The sequence below is a fragment of the Aquarana catesbeiana genome, linkage group LG12 (genome assembly GCF_042186555.1).
Source record: "Aquarana catesbeiana isolate 2022-GZ linkage group LG12, ASM4218655v1, whole genome shotgun sequence".
NCBI classification, from domain to species: domain Eukaryota; kingdom Metazoa; phylum Chordata; class Amphibia; order Anura; family Ranidae; genus Aquarana; species Aquarana catesbeiana.
The window spans coordinates 17,377,722-17,396,837 of NC_133335.1; the positions used below are offsets into that span (position 1 = coordinate 17,377,722).

A 19,116-nucleotide genomic window follows, 5' to 3' on the forward strand; every position below is an offset into this window, starting at 1 on the left:
ATTTTTTTTTAAAGTCAGCAGCTACAAACACTGTAGCTGCTGACTTTAAATAAGTAGACTTACCTGTCCTGGGTGCAGCCCGAGGCCGACCCGTCCCTCGGGTCCCATCACCGCCATCCTAAGTAAGGGAAACAGGCAGTGGAGCCTCGCGGCTTCACTTCCAGTTTCCTACTGCGCACCCGTGAGCGTTGCGGTGCTCTGTGAATGGCCCCGTGGTGTTCTGGGCACACACACAGTTCCCAGAAGGCAACGGGGCCGCTCACTGAGGAGCAGAACACACCGCGGAATAGGAAGAGGCAGATTAGGAAGACTGCCTAGCAAGAAGGGTTTAGGTAAGTTTAAAATTGATTTTTTTTCAAATGTTTTTTTAAATTTTTTTAGGATTTTTCATGCAATTTTTTTTTTTTAGGGTGGCCCTCCACTTTAAAATACCATGTTTCCCCCAAAAATAAAACCGGGTCTTATATTAATTTTGGCTACAAAAAATGCATTAGGGCTTATTTTCAAGGGATGTCTTATTTGTCCCCTGTCTTCTCTACCCCCTTCTCTTACAAAGTCCTTGTAAAATCACTTAATTCGCTCTGTGAATGGATTATATCATGTCCAGTGTGTCTTTATGTAACATTGTAGAAAATAGCTTTTTTACAGCGCCGCTTCTCTTCCCCGCTCTGAACACTGCTGAGAGTGATGCCGAGATCCCCGCTGACGTCAGCCCTGCTCCGAGAACTGCAGAAGGAGGGGCCACTGACATCAGCCGCGAGGAGAGGAGGAGAGCTCCGGTGGGTCACATGAGCGCCCAGCGGTGCTGTAAATAATGTATTTTCTACAATAATGTTATATAAAGACACACACTGGACATTATATAAGCCTTTTACAGCAGGGCTTATTTTCGGGGTAGGGTTTATATTGCAGCCATCCTAGAAAATCGAGCTAGGTTTTATTTTCGGGAAACACGGGAAACAAACAAAAAAAAAGCCTTTAATATCACTTTAAAGTGGAAGTAAACTCCCATGTATGATTTTTTACATATAGGTAAGCCTATAATAAAGCTTACCTATAGGTACTGTAAAAACGTGCACTGTTTTGTGTGTGACTTGAGGAGCGATTATAACAGGCGCTGTGCGATTTTTTTATTATTTTTTTTGCGAGTGGTTTGCCATTGATTGTCATGTGTATTGTCATGTGATTTTAAAGCCGTGCTTTTTTAGACGAGATTTTACCTGCAACTACTATTACTACTGTCCTGGAGAGGAGGAGAAAATTTCAGCAAAACATTACACCACAATCGCATCAGAAACACACGTACATGCGTTTTGCATACCTTTCCATTCAAGTCTATGGGCCACAAAATCGCACCAAAGTAGCACAGGACGCTTCCCTAAACTCGCATCGCAGTCGTGCTGCATTATTGATGAGAACGGCCACCAGCGAAAACAATGCTATTTCCATTGTCATGCAAGAAATCACAGTAGAGCCTAATATTGTTTTTACTATTTACCCAGGACATGAAGTGGAGGGTAACTTCCCTGCAGAGACAGAAAAAAAAAACCTAAAGTGGAGTTGCACTTTAAAAGTTAAATATTAAATAAATAAATAAATAAAAACGACCCTTGGCAGTCAAGTGCTATCACTTACCAGATAAGGTTCACCCAGGTTTCAAAAGAGAGGATCCAACACAATGATGATTTTTATGGGTAGCAGTTTATGTTTCATTCTGAGATTATCATTCAAAGAGGCAAACGACTTGTTAGTAAATATTTTCCATTCTTTGTACATTGTTGGCAGCACAATACAGAAGAATGTTGTCTGCTATCATTAGCTCATTACATGTGGCATGCTTACACGATCCACCTGTAGTGTGTAACCGGCCCACCCGTAAGCGCCGAGCTCCTAGGATGCGGTCGGAGTAGACTCTGATTCTGCATTTGAAGGCTGTAAGGAGACAGAATATCTTTTGTTGTAGCATTTCAATCAGAATATGATTTAAATGTATCAACTAAAAGATTAACCCACCATAAATACTAGTCAACTTTCTGCTGTCAGTAATTAAAAAAAAACATCCCCCCCCACCCCTCTTTTGTATCATGCCCAAAGTTTCTGATAATCTCCTATAGCAGTGGTCTTCAAACTTTGCTTGCCTTCTTCCGGCCCTTCGGCACTGGTTCTCTCACTGATACAAGGCACCATTTTTTCCACTAACACCAACGATGAGGCACCATTCCTTCCACTGACAGCAACGACAGGGTGTAATACCTCCAACTGACACCAACAGTGGGGTGTAATACCTCCAACTGACACCAATAATGGGGCAATATTCCTCCCACTGACACCAACGATGGAGCACTACACCTCCCACTAACGATGAGGCACCATTCCCTCCACTGACACCAACAGTGGAGTGTAATACCTCTAACTGACACCAACGATGGAGTATTATTCTTACCGCTGACACCAACAATGGGGCCCTATTCATCTTCTTACTGACCACAGGTGCTATGTATATTTTCTTTACTCCCACTGGCCACAGTCCGGCCCGCCTAGAGTCTGAAGGACAGTAAACTGGCCCTTTGTTTAGAAAGTTTGGAGACCTCTGTCCTATAGCATGTCTACACTATCTGGCGGCATTATCTACCATTACAATTGCTGAATATGATATGTTGCCCTTTGGTGATGTCATTGGCCACATTTAAAGTGGTTGTAAACCTCTGAAGTAAAAAATGAACAAAGCATATCCCTCTATAGCATGGGTGTCAAACCTGCAGCCCTCCAGCTGTTGTGAAACTAAGGCTGGCTTTCAGGCGTTTTAGCGCTAGAAATAACCTCTATATAACGCCTGAAAAACGCCTCCCATTCATTTTAGTGCGACTTTTCACACTGGGGCGCTGCGGTTGCGGGACGTTAGGAAAAGTCCTGCAAGCAGCATCTTGGGGGCAGTTTGGGAGCGTTGTGTACAGTGCTCCTAAAATGCCCTGCCCATTGAAATGAATGGCCAGCGCTTTCCAAAGCACCTGAAAAGTGTCTGGAAGCTAGCACCCGAAAAGCACCGCAAAAGCACCCCTGCAAAAACCAGGCAAGCCCCACCCACATAAGATGATTGACAACCTGAGCTGTGCATGTTTCCCTATGAGACTGCGTAGGGGGGGGTCTATTCCCTGCACTTAGGTCTCAAATTACACTCAGCTCTCTGCTCTGCAGTGAATGGCCTCAGACCTCTTGCCTCCAGATTGTATGTTGGCATCATTCCTCACTAAATACAGCTGTCTTCAAGCTCAACTCTGGGAAACTTAAACGTATGCCTTGCAATGGGGCTGCAAGCGATTGCAGACTCTATCAGGTTTTCTTCTAAGATTGCCCTGTACTGTATTTGGCTCCATCCATCTTCCCATCATCTCTGACCAGCTTCCCTGTCCCTGCTGAAGGAAAGCATCCCCACAACATGATGCTGCCACCACCATGTTTCATGGTGGGTATGGTGTGTTCAGGGTGATGTGCAATGTTAGTTTTTCGCCACACATAGCGTTTTGCTTTTAGGCCAGAAAGTTCAATTTTGGTCTCATCTGACCAGAGCACCTTCTTCCACATGTTTGCTGTGTCCCCCACATGGCTTCTCGCAAACTGCAAACGGGACTTCTTATGGCTTTCTTTCAACAATGTCTTTCTTCTTACCACTCTTCCATAAAGGGCAGATTTGTGGAGTGCACAGCTAATAGTTGTCCTGTGGACAGATTCTCCTACCTGAGCTGTGGATCACCGCAGCTCCTCCAGAGATACCATGGGACTCTTGGCTGCTTCTCTGATGAATGCTCTCCTTGCCCGGCTTGTCAGTTTTGGTGGATGGCCATGTCTTGGTAGGTTTGCAGTTTTTGCAGGTTTGCAGTTTTGCCATACTCTCATACTGTCTCCTTTCCAATCTTACCTTGCACAGCACTCATCTTTTCCAGCAGATAGAAGGCAGAAGGTGTGGCATGTCCGGACAGAGGATGGGAGCTGCCTAGCTTTTAATTTTAACAGGCACATGATTGGTTGCTAGGACAGTCCTGCACCAAATCACTGGCTTGTTAACTAGAAAAGTTGGGGAGCTCCCACCCTCTGCCTGGACATGCCGCGCCTTCTGCCTTCTATCTGCTGGAAAAGATGAGTGCTGTGCCGGCGGTAGGGAAAGGAGGATACCACCTGGGAGAGGAAGACACCCGGGCTTCTAAATGGCGGAGCCAAGGTCTGGATAGGACTGTACAGACCACAGGCAGCCAGTGGCGTATCGTGGCGGGTGCGGAGGGGGCCGTACAACATTTAAGGTGACGAAATTCCACGTAAGTTTGTGTCACTACTGGCTGCCTCCTCTTAATTTCAATTTCCTGTGTCCCTGCGCTCTGGCCGCCATGTTCAGTCTCCGGCGCCCTGTGATTGGGCGCATGGGGCCATGTGCGGCGGCAGAGCTGGCCGGTCCGCGATCGCAGTTGCTCCTGGAGTCCCGCCTCCGCATATGACCCCATTCACCCAATCGAGGTGCTGGAAACTGAACATGGTGGCCAGAGCGCGGGGGACACAAGAAATGGAAATTGTGAGTCGTATCTGTCTTCTCCTCCTCTCCTCCGGACCAATGAAGAACAAAAAAGAAAAGGTGAGACTTCCTCGTGAGAGTAAAGTCATGTTGCTGGCCCCGGGGGGAATGGACACAGTCTGGGGAGAGGGAGCAGCCGGCCAGAGAGAGAGAGAGAGTAGAAGAGCAGATAGAGTCATGCTGTGTTGTGGTCAGTATAGGAATACTGTAAGTAGCACAGTGTAGTGTAGTGGATAGTATAGTGGTCAGTGTAATGGTCAGTGTAGTGTAGTGGTCAGTGTAACGGCCAGCGTAGTGTAGTGGTCAGTGTAGTACAGTGTAGTGTAGTGGTCAGTGTAGTGGTCAGCGTAGTGTAGTGGACAGTATAGTGGTCAGTGTAATGGTCAGTGTAGTGTGAGGGGACAGTGTAATGATCAGCGTAGTGTAGTGTAATGGTCAGTGTAGTGTAGTGGACAGTATAGTGGTCAGTGTAATGGTCAGTGTAGTGTAGTGGTCAGCGTAGTGTAGTGGTCAGTGTAGTGGACAGTATAGTGTAGTGGACAGTTTAGTGGTAAGTGTAATGGTCAGTGTAGTGTAGTGGTCAGTGTAGTACAGTGTAGTGGACAATATAGTGGTCAGTGTAGTGTAGCAGACAGTGTAGTGGACAGTGTATTGTAGTGGACAGTGTGGTGGTCAGTGTAAGACAGTGTAGTGGACAATATAGTGGTCAGTGTAGTGTAGCGGACAGTGTAGTGTAGTGGACAATGTGGGGGTCAGTGTAGTGTAGTGTAGTGTACAGTATAGTGGTCAGTGTAATGGTCAGTGTAGTGTAGTGGTCAGTGTAGTACAGTGTAGTGGACAATAAAGTGGTCAGTGTAGTGGACAATGTAGTGTAGTGGACAGTGTGGTGGTCAGTGTAGTGTAGTGGTCAGTGTAGTATAGTGGACAGTGTAGTGTAGTGGACAGTATAGTGGTCAGTGTAATGGTCAGTGTAGTGTAGTGGGGTGGTCAGTGTAGTACAGTGTAGTGGATAATATAGTGGTCAGTGTAGTGTAGCGGACAGTGTAGTGTAGTGGACAGTGTGGTGGTCAGTGTAGTGTAGTGATCAGTGTAGTGTAGTGGACAGTGTAGTGTAGTGGACAGTATAGTGGTCAGTGTAATGGTCATTGTAGTGAAGTGATCAGTGTAGTACATTGTAGTGGACAGTATAGTGGTCAGTGTAGTATAGTGGACAGTGTAGTGTAGTGGTCACTGTAGTGGTCAGGTTGGTCAGTGTAGTGGTCTGTGTTGGAATCAGGTAAGTGAGCGTTGGAATCAGGTAGGTCAGTGTAGTGGTCAGTGTAGTGTAGTGGTCAGTGTAGTACAGTGTAGTGGACAGTATAGTGGTCAGTGTAGTGTAGTGGACAGTATTGTGGTCAGTGTAGTGGTCAGTGTAGTGTAGTGATCAGTGTTGGAATCAGGTAGGTCAGTGTAGTGGTCAGTGTTGGAATCGGGTGGGTCAGTGTAGGAATCTGGTAGGTCAGTGTAGTGGTCAGAGTAGGAATCAGGCTGGTCAGTACTATTGTAGGAAGGGAAGAGACTCGAGTAGTGCTAAAAGTCTGCAGGTTAGGGGGCCTAAATTACTTGCCTTGCCCCGGGTGCTGGCAACCCACGCCATGCCACTGCGGGCTGCCATTTAGTGATAGCGGGTCTAGGGGATATAGAAAAGAATTCCCGATTCTCTGCTCCTCCACGCTGCTTTATGTTCCAGCAGTCTAAGGTCCTGACAACATGAAGACAAATGCAGGATCCCTACCCCTGCGTTGCACATGATGATGCCGAGGGACAGTCCACCGCTGAGGTCCACCATGAGGATGCGCCACCTTCCAGAGGAGTGTAGGATCAGGTAAGTTAAAGTGCAAAAACTCTTGCAGTGCTGTCATAGCCCTACTGCATGGGATCACTATTAAGTTTTCCCAGAGTTGGTTTTCAAGGAAATCATATTAAGGATAATAATAATAAGGAAATAATTTGTAAATATGTTGCAACATTTGTTACCTGGAGATCCTGCCTGTAACTGCACTTCTAGTTTCAGGTTGATGACAACCCTAAAATGTGCACTCCTGATGCAGACAAGTGAACCATCTGAAAGTTTTTCTGGACATGAGAGAGTCTCATAAAATCAGATTATTCAAATCAGATCTTTCCTGATATTATTCATTGTTATTTCTCGTAAACCGTAAAGACACTCTATGCAAATCTCTGCCTGCGAGTTGCTTCCTGCAATAAAAAAAAAGTAGTTGATAAATTGGGCTGATGGAGAGGTAGAGATGGACTTATATCCGGGCAAAATCATTATACGCTACACTGAGTGATACAACAGGGAGCACCAAAGGACAATTATAAGGCATTGTTGAAATTTCTCATGTGAAAAAAACACGTTCATTGAGAGTAAGCTCCTCTGGTACAGAGACTGATGTGAGAGGCTCAGTGTTCTCTGTACAGCACTGCAGTATATGTCAGAGCTATATAATAATAATAATAATAATAGTGTGTGACTGTGGAGGGGAAATTAGAGTGAAAGCTCCTCTGGTACAGAGACTGATGTGACTGGCTCAGTGTTCTCCGTACAGCACTGAGGTATATGTCAGAGCTATATAAATGTATAATTAAAGTGTGTGTGACTGTGGGGGGATATTAGAGTGTAAGCTCCTTTGGTACAGAGACTGATGTGACTGGCTCAGTGTTCTCTGTACAGCACTGAGGTATATGTCAGAGCTATATAAATGTATAATTAAAGTGTGTGTGACTGTGGGGGGATATTAGAGTGTAAGCTCCTCTGGTATAGAGACTGATGACTGGCTCAGTGTTCTCTGTAGAGCACTGCAGTATATGTCAGAGCCCTTGGCGGCTGGTGCTCAAATTTCTTGAGAGGGTGTCCCACGGCCTCCACTCACCCAGCCAGTCACACCCCCCCAGCTAGCCATCCGACCACCACCCCTTAACCCCCCCCCCCCCCCGTTGTCGATCAACTCTTCGCTTGCCCACTTGTAGCTCGGCAGCCCCGCACTTACCCTCATCCCTGTGTCTTTCTCCCCTAATCCCGGCCCCGAGTCCCGGCGGTCTCCTCCCGGCCAATCAGGAGTTCTGGAATCTGGCCAATTAGGTGTGAGGACTCGCTTCCTTATTGGTTGGGAGGAGAAACAGGAAGACATTAGCGAATATTCATTTACTAACGTCACACAACTAGGTGGGCTCCAGGTGCAGTGCTCTGCACCTCGAGTACAACCTTTTTTCCTTTTTTTAAGCCAAATAGAGCCTCAGGCTCTAATCATGTGCTTCCAAAAAAAAAAAAAAACAGTTAAAATCCATATATCTGGCTCCCTGCATGTAGATTAGGGGTCGGTCGTATAGATGGGGGGGGGCGCCCTGCATGAGCGGCCGCCATTGGTCAGAGCTACATAAATGCATAATAATGGTGTGTGACTGTGGGGGCATTAGAGTGTAAGCTTTTCTTGTGCAGAGACTGATGTGACTGGCTCAGTGTTCTCTGTACAGCACTGCAGTATATGTCAGAGTTATATAAATGTATAATAATGATGTAGTTACTTAACATCTACATATATCACATAATTGCGGATACAGTATACAAGTATTTCCCATTATAAATTTGAAACAGTAAGAATTCTTTTTTATGCTTTATGAAGTTTTTGATTTTTCTGCACCCTTCACATGCACTGATAAGGGAAAATATATATAAATTCCTAATTCTTTAATGATAAGGAAAACAGGCACAAAGCGCCTCCAGAGCCGTCTGTGTTTTACTTATCTGTGAAGTTAGATTACACCCAGCAGGAAAGTCACACAGATTATTCATTGCTGCATCTATAGATTAAGTAGGTAATCATTGTATATGTTTTATTTTTCCTCCCAAACCCACAAAAAGACATATTCTCATTAAGTAAAACACTGAAGAGCACCGAAGAGCGCTTAAAGAAACATAAAGAGTTTATTTTACCTGTCTAGACATGATGGCAGTCTAACAGAAAGCAAGTGACTAAATGATTGACAGTATCCAAACGGTTCCAGTTTAAAGGCCTCCTCCAACCCTGGTTGCCATTCCAATCAATTACCAAGGAGAAATCTTAACACTGGGGTCTCAGAAAGATACAGGAGGCCAGAAAGTGACTAAACTTTCAGGGATGCCTATCCAAAAGATATTCGATTTGAGAGGATTTGGCTTCCATATTGGCATGCTTTCAGTTTATTTAGACAGCTAACACAAGACATAAGGCTGTGACGTCATTTGACATCTGGGTTGTATACTGGCGATTAGCCATGGAGTGATTAATGTGGTGATTACAATGGTTACACCATTACATTGGTGGTCAGTGGGGAAACGTAGTGCCCTCCTACCATGGAGGTCAGTGAAGGTGTGCCCCTTTTACATTGGTGGTCAGTGTAGTGCCCTATTACATTGGTGATCAGTACATTGCCCCCTTACATTGGAGAAACGTAGAAACATGTGATCATTACATTGCCACCTTATATTGATGATCAGTGGAAAAGTGTCCCCTTACATTAATGGACAGTAGAGAAGTGCCCATTTACATCAGTGGTCACCAGGGAAATGTTTCCTTACATGGGTGGACAGTAGAGAAGCCCCCATGTACACTGGTGATCAATAGAGAAGTGCCCTTTACATTGGTGGTCAGTGGAAAAGTGCCCTTTACCTTGGTGGTCAGTGTTGACGTGTTCCCTTCCATTGGTGGTCAGTGTATAAGGGGCCCTAACATTAGTGATCAGTGTATGCATGCCCCTTACTTTCGTGGTCTGTGGAGAAATTTCCTGTACCTTGGGGGTCAGTGGAAAAGTGCCCCTTATATTGGTAGTCAGTGGAGAACTGCCCTTTGCATTGACGGTCAATGGAGGAGTGCCCCTTACATCGGTGGTCAGTGGAGAAGAACCCTTACATTGGTGGTCAGTGGGGACGTGCCCTTTTGTAGTCAGTAGTGAAGTGCCCCTTAAATTGGTGGTCAGTATAGAAGTTCCCACTTATATTGGTGGTCAGTGTAGAAGTTCCCACTTATATAGGTGGTCAGTGTAGAAGTTCCCACATATATAGGTGATCAGTGTAGAAGTTCCCACTTACATTGGTGGTCAATGGAGGAATGCTACCTTTCAGTGGTGTATTACCCATAGGCGTGCGCAGGGGGTGTGTCAGGTGTACCTAATGCCGACTCCCCCCGCTGCGCCAGCTTCCCCCCAACCCCCCCCCCCTCCCCGCCGCAGTGCTGCTGGCTTCCCTCCTCTTCTTTCCTCTTGTCTTGTCTGCTATGTGGATTGTTTCAGGATGGAGAGCAGGGGAAAGGGCTAGTGAATATGTAATTTAATGGCTCCTTCCTTTTCTAAATGAACACAGTGAACACACTAGCTGTGTTCATTCACAAACTGAAGCATAGTAAACACAGTTTACTATGCTTCAGTGTGTTTGAGCTTTGGGGTGCACACCCTAATGCAATAGGCTGCGCACACCTATGGTATTACCCCTATATTGGTGGTAATTGGTTAGATCAGTGTTGTAGCTCCCTCATACATTGGTGGTCAGTAGAGATGTGCCCCCTTATATCGGTGGTCAGTGAGAGCTCAGCTAAACAGATCATTGATTTTAGTGGTTAAACACTTGAGATAAAGCTGTTAGCCCCCAAGTCATGCCCCCCAATTGCCATCCACCTGCTGGATAAGGGGGGGTTGTTGCTTGCTTCTTTGAACTTTCCTGTCCCTATGGAACCAAAGCAGGTGACATGACTCCAGTCCAGGAAACCCATACAGGGCCTAGAAGCACAAATGTCTTTTTATTTACAGTCCCAGGCCCAGTGAATGCTGTTAAAGGATATGATTACAGCTGCCCCCCACCCCACAGTTCATTATGGTCTGAACTGTGCAGTGCCTCCTATTTTAAAGGTCCTAACAACCACTGAGCCACCAATGATTTTCTTAAAGAGGCAGCATGATTCCTAAGATTTAGTCTCCTGACCCCAGCACACCCATGACCTCCAGTCCTCAATCGTAGACCTATTCTCTCCATGTAGCCCCCACCCTCATGACAAAGTTTTGGGCTGCTAAGACATGAGTTAGCCGCCTGTGAGCCGTGCGTTTGTTTATACGATGTAAGGGGAATCACAGGCATAGAAATAAAGGGAAGCTTTGCAGAGAAAGTCTTGGGCATTTCTTTTTTTTTTTTTTTTTTTTCTATTTTTGAATGTGACATTTTTCCTTTTCTCAAGTTTTCGCTGATAAAAATCCCCTCCTGGGCCCCCAGAATAAACTCATTAAGAAAAAAATCTTTGGGATGAGACTCGTTACTCTCAGAATGCACCGGGAACAATTCATCTCCAACTGAGATCAGCGGCCTGATTTGGGGGAATTACTGTAGCAGTAGAAAAATAGTTTAGGGTTTAACAGAAGGGGGTTTACACAAAAAGCACCCAGGAGATAAGTTTTTTGTGTTCATAATTTATACAATGAAATGTAGCCAATTCATGCAATGTTTATAAAGAAGACCTGTCCTTATCTGTGTACTTGTTCCAGGTCATCAAGTGCCATCATGACAGCCGGCCAACAGGTATTTTTTTTCATTCTCGATTCTCTCATAACAGGTTTCTTTCAAACATTCACTCAGTTCTCATGGAATGTTTTCATGCCCTTGTTACTATTTTTCCAGTGACAGTGATGGGGATCTATAACTAGCACTCGGTGAGGAGCATACACCTATATAACTGTATGTGACATCTCACCTTCTCTCTTTACCTCCATTCCCTTTCTCCTTTCTCTCTCTTTATGTGCCTTCCATCTCTCCTTCTCTATCTCCCCCCCCCCCCCTCCCATTTCTTTCCCTCTGGCTCTCTCACTTTGCTCTCCTTATGTATCTTCCCACTTTCAATTCAAATGAGCTTTATTGGCAAGACCAAATAAAATTTTGGGTTCAGTGGGGTGGGGTGGGGGCTTGTGCAAATAATGCTAAAGGATAATGTAAAGGGGTAGAGGGTGAGTCCAGGTGGGTGATTCTCAGTCCCTCCCTCTTTCTTACACCTCCATTCATATACTACTTTTCTCTCTTTCTCTCCTCTCTTTTATTCACTCTATTTCTCTTTTGCCTCGAGAAACTCAGTCAATTCTCCCATCAACACAGACCATGTTGATGCGGGAATCCCTCCTGCCAAGCCATTGTATTCTTGTATTCTGTCTTCCTTCCCTCCATTTTTCTCTCTCTTTCTTTATAACTCTACCCTTTCTCTCCATTCTCTCTTTCATCTTATTATACCTCTACTCTTTCTCTCGACTCTCTCTCTCTCTCTCTTTCATCTCATTATACCTCTACTCTTTCTCTCTTTCATCTCATTATACCTTTACTCTTTCTCTCCATTCTCTTTCATCTCATTATACTGTGAAGGGTTAGTGTGTGGGTGTGGCGCTGTCCTAATTCATAGAAATACTTGGTAAAACGTGTGTAGCCAAATCCCATATGTAAAGTCGCATATAAAGTATAAACCAAAATTGCAAATAAAAAATTCAACGAAAATAAAACCAAACATAAAACAGCAAAGTGACCCCCTTTGGAGTGTGTAGGTGTAACGTTGTCCTAGTGGAGAAAAAAGTGGAGAAAATGGAAAAAAATGGAAACAATGGAAGAAATCGCATAAAGGACTGCTGCCTCCACAGATGTGATTTCCACCAAGGTGGAAAAAACAGAAGGTAAGTGAAGGGTTAGTGTGTGGGTGTGGCGCTGTCCTAATTCATAGAAATACTTGGTAAATCGTGTGTAGCCAAATCCCATATGTAAAGTCGCATATAGTATAGACCAAAATTGCAAATAAAAAATTAAACGAAAATAAAACCAAACATAAAACAGCAAAGTGACTCCCTTTGGAGTGTGTAGGTGTAACGTTGTCCTAGTTTAAAAAATACTTTGTAAATCGTGTGTAGCCAAATCCCACATGTAAAGTCGCATGTAAATTATAAACAAAATATAAACAAAATCGCATATAGCAAATTTAACGGCTAGGTTGGCCCCCTTTGAATTGGGGGAGGGGAGAAGGGGAACAGGGGATGAAATAAAAAAATGACTTTAGCCAAAACTATTCCATCCGCATAAAAACCCCATATAGTGATTGATTTAAAAGTCTTTGACAAACATAATATTGCTGAATAATTACATAGGTTAAATCGTGACTAATGCTCAGTGCAACTTAAGTGAAAAACTTGACAACTTTGTAAAACAAGGCAGGTATTTGTATTAATCTTGGTGACCAGGTGCTCGTGTCTTGTGATCATGCGGACACTCACCAGCTTCTTTAACCCCTGCGGGGGTAATGCGCAGTCACAGTGTATGCCACTGTGCGGCAATCCACAGGCTGTTTCTGGGTCACGGTGACGTTTTAGGCAGCTTCTTTAACCCCTGCGGTGGTAATGCGCAGTCACAGTGTATGCCACTGTGCGGCAACCCACAGGCTGTTTCTGGGTCACGGTGACGTTTTAGGCATAAGAGAAGAAAGAGGAGATTCCATAGCGTAAAACCGTAAAACACTCTTTATTGAACTGTACCTCTACTCTTTCTCTCCATTCTCTTTCATCTCATTATACCTCTACCCTTTCTCTCTCTCTCTCTTTCATCTCATTATACCTCTACTCTTTCTCTCCATTCTCTCTCTCTTTCATCTCATTATAACTCTCATATAGTTACATAGTAGGTTAGGTTGAAAAAAGACACAAGTCCATCAAGTCCAACCTATGTGTGTGATTATATGTCAGTATTACATTCCCTGTATATCCCTGTATGTTGCGGTCGTTCAGGTGCTTATCTCACCGCTAAGACCACCACCTGTGGAAGGGAATTCCACATCCTTGCCGCTCTTACAGTACAGAACCCTCTACGCAGTTTAAGGGTTAACCTCTTTTCTTCTCATTTTAATGAGTGGTCACGTGTCTTGTTAAAACTCCCTTCCGCAAAAAAGTTTTATCCCTATTGTGGGGTCACCAGTACGGTATTTATAGATTGAAATCATATCTCCTCTCAAGCATCTCTTCCCCAGAGAGAATAAGTTCAGTGCTCGCAACCTTTCCTCATAACTAATATCCTCCAGACCCTTTATTAGCTTAGTTGCCCTTCTTTGTACTCGCTCCATTTCCAGTACATTCTTCCTGAGGACTGGTGCCCAGAACTGAACAGCATACTCTAGGTGTGGCTGGACCAGAGTCTTGTAGAGTGGGAGAATTATCGAACTCTACCCTTTCTCTCCATTCTCTCTCCCCTCTCTCTCTTTCCTTATGTTCCTTTCTACCTTTACTGTCTTTCTCTCCTTATGTTCCTTACCTGTCTCCTCTCTCTTACCTCTCCCTCTCTCTTCATATTCTATCCCTCTCTTTCTGTCCTCATATCCATCTCTTCTTTCTTATTCTATCCCTTCTTTTTCGCTTTAATCATTAAAGTGGTTGTAAAGCTTAAAAGAGAAGTATGGGGTTTGGGGTTTTTGCAGAGTTATACTTACCTAGGTGATGCATCTGTCCCCCACCGGCTCTAACACTGAGGACCAAGCTATCTAACACCGCAGATCGCTCGGTTCTCTCAGCTCCCCAAGCAGAGAGCTGGTGACTGTCAGTCATCGCCTCTCTGCTCTGCTCTCTCCTCGCTCACTGTAGCGCTGGGCTATGGAGGGGTCAGAAGCAGCTGGCTCAGCCTCTCAGCAGCTCGCTGAGGGATTGTGCTGGATGCTGGTCCAGGCATGTGGGTGGATCCAGACCTCAATGATGTGATCTTGCCCGAGCCTGGACCGGCTCTGTGAGGTCAGCAGACAGCAGACTTCAGCCCGCTGTTTGCTGAAAATGGGTCACAGGAGTGCAGAACGAACTGCGCTCCTGTGATCCACAGAAGTACAGCCTCCCAGATGAGCTTTGGCTGTACTTCCCCTTTAAGACTTTTTTTTTTAACCTTAATGCATTCTCTGCATTAAGGTAAAAAACCTTTTAGGTGCATCAGCCCCCCCCCCCCCCCCCAAATACTGCCCCGAGCCCAATCTCGATCCAAGAATAACGACACTGCTCTCTCTCCCTCATCACCGAATTCAGTGAAATCAGCGAGAGGCTGCCATTGGCTCCCACTGCTGTCAATCAAATCTAGTGACAAGAAAGCAGGGGAGCAGGGCCGAGCTGCACCGTGGGTGTCAATAGATGCACACAGTGCGGCTCGGAAGTGAGGCTGCATGAGTAACCCCTTAGCAAGCGGCTTGCTAGTGAGAGTACTTGAAGGCAGGAGGAGTCAGTGGGAACCCCAGAATAAGAGGATTGGGGCCGTTCTGTACAAAACGATTCCACACAGCAGGTTAGAATGACACGTTTGTTATAAAAAAAAAAAAAAAAAAACAAACAAACAAACAAAATATGACTTTAATATCGCTTTAAATCTTTTCGCTCTGTCCTATATCTCTTTCTTGCCCTTATATCTGTCTCTTCCCCTTCTCCTTTTGTCTTTTCACTCTTTCCTTCTGTCGTTCTCTTTTTATCTCTATACCTCCCTACTCTCTCTCCCCTCTTCTCATTCTGTCTATCTCTTATCTGAAACTCTGATAGCTTATTTCTCTCTCTCTCTCCCCCCCCCTCTCTCTCATTTTTTTTCCCTTCCCTCTCACCTTCACTCTCTCACTTTTCTTTGTCTCTCTCCCTTTTCTTTGTCTCCCGCCCTCTTACCACACACTTTCTTTCCTTTTCTTTTTCTATTTCTTTCTTTCTCTTTCTTTCTTTCTTTCTTTCTTTCTTTCTTTCTTTCTTTCTTTCTTTCTTTCTTTCTTTCTTTCTTTCTTTCTTTCTTTCTTTCTTTCTTTCTTTTTTTCTTTCTTTCTTTCTTTCTCCCCCCCCCCCCTCTTTCTTTTTTTTCTTGCGTTCTTTCTTTCTTTCTTTCTTTCTTTCTTTCTTTCTTTCTTTCTTTCTTTCTTTCTTTCTTTCTTTCTTTCTTTCTTTCTTTCTTTCTTTCTTTCTTTCTTTCTTTTCTTCCTTTCTTTCTTTTCTCCCTTTCTTTCTTTTCTCCCTTTCTTTCTTTCCTCATTTTATTTATTTTTCTCTCTCTATATATTTAACTTCTATCTTTCTCCCGGCTCTATGCCTCACCTTTAGCTGCAACAAAGTGAAACGTCTTCGGTTACAGCATATGGCTGAAGATTATTGCTGTTTGCACCGCAGATTACAGTAATTTGCAGTCACTAAGGCTTTCAGTGTTAGAATGCCCCTAAACAACTATAAAGTTAAGGACAAGCCTCTAGTCTAGCAGAGTTAATTCATCCACTCTGGATATACCACTCTGTACAGCAGCCCCACTGCTAGTTCAGCACTGTGGATAGGAAGTGCTGAGTCACAATATATCACTGTGTTTATCCTGAGCATGGCTTTTTGCGTGGGACACGCAGTTATTGCACAAGCTCTAATTATGGGCTACGCGTCTAGTTACTGACACAGCTAATTGCAATGACAGTAAGTTCTGGGAGTCGAGCCACTCCTGGTCATGTGATCTGGCTTACAAGAAGCTCAGCCCTACAACTAGCTGGGAATTTCCCCTGAAAAGCCAAGAGCTAGTGTGTTCACCACGACTCTTCCTGTCCATGGCGCTGTGCACTCCCTGCCGCAGCTGTCACAGCTTTGTATATCCCCTCTAAATCCTCTGTAGCTTTACCCTGACTCATTACTGGAGCAGGTGGCTGCAAGTGAAAGTCACACACTATTATACCTTTATATAGATATAGTCTCTGCACCAGAAGAGCTAACACTTTAATGCCCCCCCCCCCCCCCCCACAGTCACACTATTAATACTATTATTATACATTTATATAATTCTGACCTATTACACAGTGCTGTATATAAAACATTCACATCAGTCTCTGCATCAAAGGGGATAACACTCTAATGTCCCCCCAAAGTCACACACTATTATTATTATACATTTATATAGCTCTGACATATACCGCAGTGCGGCACAGAGAAAACTGAGCCAGTCACATCAGTCTCTGCACCAGAGAAGCTTACACTCTAATCTCCCCCCAAAGTCACTCACTATTATTATTATACATTTATATAGCTCTGACATATGATGCAGTGCTGTGCAGAAAACACTGAGCTATTTATATCAGTTTCTGTACCAGAGGAGCTTACACTCTAATGTCCCCCCACAGTCACACACTATTATTATTATACATTTATATAGCTCTGACATATAGCGCAGTGCTGCACAGAGAAAACTGAGCCAGTCACATCAGTCTCTGCACCAGAGAAGCTTACACTCTAATGTCCCCTCAAAGTCACTCACTATTATTATTATATATTTATATAGCTCTGACATATGCTGCAGTGCTGTGCAGAGAACACTGAGCTATTCATATCAGTTTCTTTACCAGAGGAGCTTACACTCTAATGTTCCACCACAGTCACACACTATTATTATTATATGTGTAGCACTTACCCCCGAAGGAGCTGCTGGTAATTGACTAATTGATTAATTGAACTCCCCCTGCGATGTAATGCAGTCCTTTGCGCGTAGCAGAAACACAAGGCCTTACAGTGAATGGTACAGTTTCTTGTCTTCTTTCTTCAGCTAGCCATTATACTGCATTATTTATATTCCATAGGGTTTGTAGATGGTAATGTAACGTAAAATAGTGAATAACAGCAACTCCAGTTATGGGATGCACTTATAACTTCCTTATGTGAGAATGCAACCCGACCGTTAGTCAGTTTCTCGTGAAGTACAGGCTTTGAGGCCTGAATGAACACAGTCTAATTGGAAGAAACTGTTCCGTGCGACTGCAGATCTCAGCAGATCTGTGAAACTAGTCTATAGTGTATTAAGTGCTTTATATAAGTTCTGGGCAACAGCCCTCTCACCACACCAGGCCCGGAAAACTTGATAACTCTGCTACAGTGGACTCAGTCAGCACTGTCACGCTGCTCCGCTCCGCAAGATGACCGGGACCCTCGCTTGGCTCCGTCATGTGTTCTGGATCCTCAGACCCGATCACACAGCTTCTATAGCACACTATGGTAAGTCACTCTCAGTGGTTGCTGTTCCGCTCCGCTCCGTGCAAGCAGCGCTCTTGGGAACACTCCCCTGCAGTCAGGCCACGCGTCCAGAAGAGAAAGAAGATGGCCACGCCGGGCCTTTTATTACCTACCCAGCATGCAGTTCAGTCACTCAGTGTTCATGGGTAGGTGAGTGAGCATTGTGGGTAGGTGAGTCTTTCCAGTAAAACAATTAAATCACTTCCTGCTCACATTCTTATGTGAAAAACAAACAAGTTCTTTTCACATTATATACTACTAGAGGGATCCAAATACCAATCCAACAACATTAACATTGCATGACATTAGATTGCAAAAATCCCAGTGCTACATACATTTATATAGCTCTGACATATAGCGCAGTGCTGCACAGAGAAAACTGAGCCAGTCACATCAGTCTCTGCACCAAAAGAGCTTACGTTCTAACATCACCTCCACAGTCACACACTATTGTATTTGAAAATGAGAGAAGGAAACACAGAGATCCTTCTCCCATTTCGAAAAATAAACGGGGGTTTGTGATCTGTGTCAGGATTGGTCAGTAAGGCTTATAGTGTAGATGCGGTTTGCCTGGCAGGACTGCTATCTGTGCACAATTTTTCAGATGGTGTTACGGGGTAGTTGAAACATGTAGGTGGTGTAAGGGATGTCAGAAAATTGTGCTATTGTAGGGTGCTCCAGAAACCCAGGGCGGCGTAAGTCGGATCACAGGTCATGTCTTGAAGGGAGGGCCATGTGGGGAGTGGTCCTTGGGGTGGATGACGTGGAAACCCACCATTTCTATCAAATTTGGGGTCTGTCAGACCAGGGGGAAATTTAGGGTTCCCAAAAATTGGGTAAATGGGGTGAGTTGGATGGTGAGAAGTTGAGAAAATGAAGAACTTTTTGAAGGGAGGTTTCAGTGGTTTTTGTGGTGGGATGAGTCTGCAGTATTACTGGAACATCCTCTAAACATCATGGGAGATTATGGAGAGTTATAACCCATTACATGTTATTTTTTTAAGAGATGCATCTTCTACTTGCCATTTTTTCGACGTCTATGAGCTAATATGAGCTAATACTCTATATTCCTATCACAATTACAAATTAATATACTGTAGCTCTGACAAATTCAGTGGTGCAGCATGCATGGAACACCTTTAGCTGTCCTCCTCCTTTCATCCTGCATTACAATGTAGGCACTTCTCAAAAGTTACCTAAAACCTGGGATGGTTTGGGGTTTGGCTACACTTTTGGCACTTACAGTAAATACTGCACTTTGGACTTGGTCCTTGGTGATCTGGGGTTCGCTAGAGCCCTCTTTTAATAATCTAAAGGTTTATTTGGGCAGCTTGTGGTGCTTGTGGCCACATTGTGATATGGCTTAGGGCTCATTACACACATTAAACTGCCTATCACTCCATCATGCTGTCATGGTTATGCAATAGAGTTTTCTCTGTCAGCTTACCTGTCTCCATGTGTTCATCTCTAAAGACCAGCTGCCTCTCACCTGACTGGTT

At 44.4% G+C, this 19,116-nt stretch overlaps 1 long non-coding RNA gene across 1 annotated transcript; it reads right to left on the reverse strand.

Annotated features, from left to right (window-relative positions):
- Positions 1–1,640: 1,640 nt before the first annotated feature.
- Positions 1,641–18,521, reverse strand: LOC141113918 (uncharacterized). The gene is made up of 3 exons (XR_012236834.1): positions 17,022–18,521; positions 6,578–6,799; positions 1,641–1,932 (listed from the first exon to the last, which is right to left on the reverse strand). It is a non-coding gene; the product is annotated as an uncharacterized lncRNA (long non-coding RNA).
- Between the last annotated feature and the right edge of the window lie 595 nt (positions 18,522–19,116).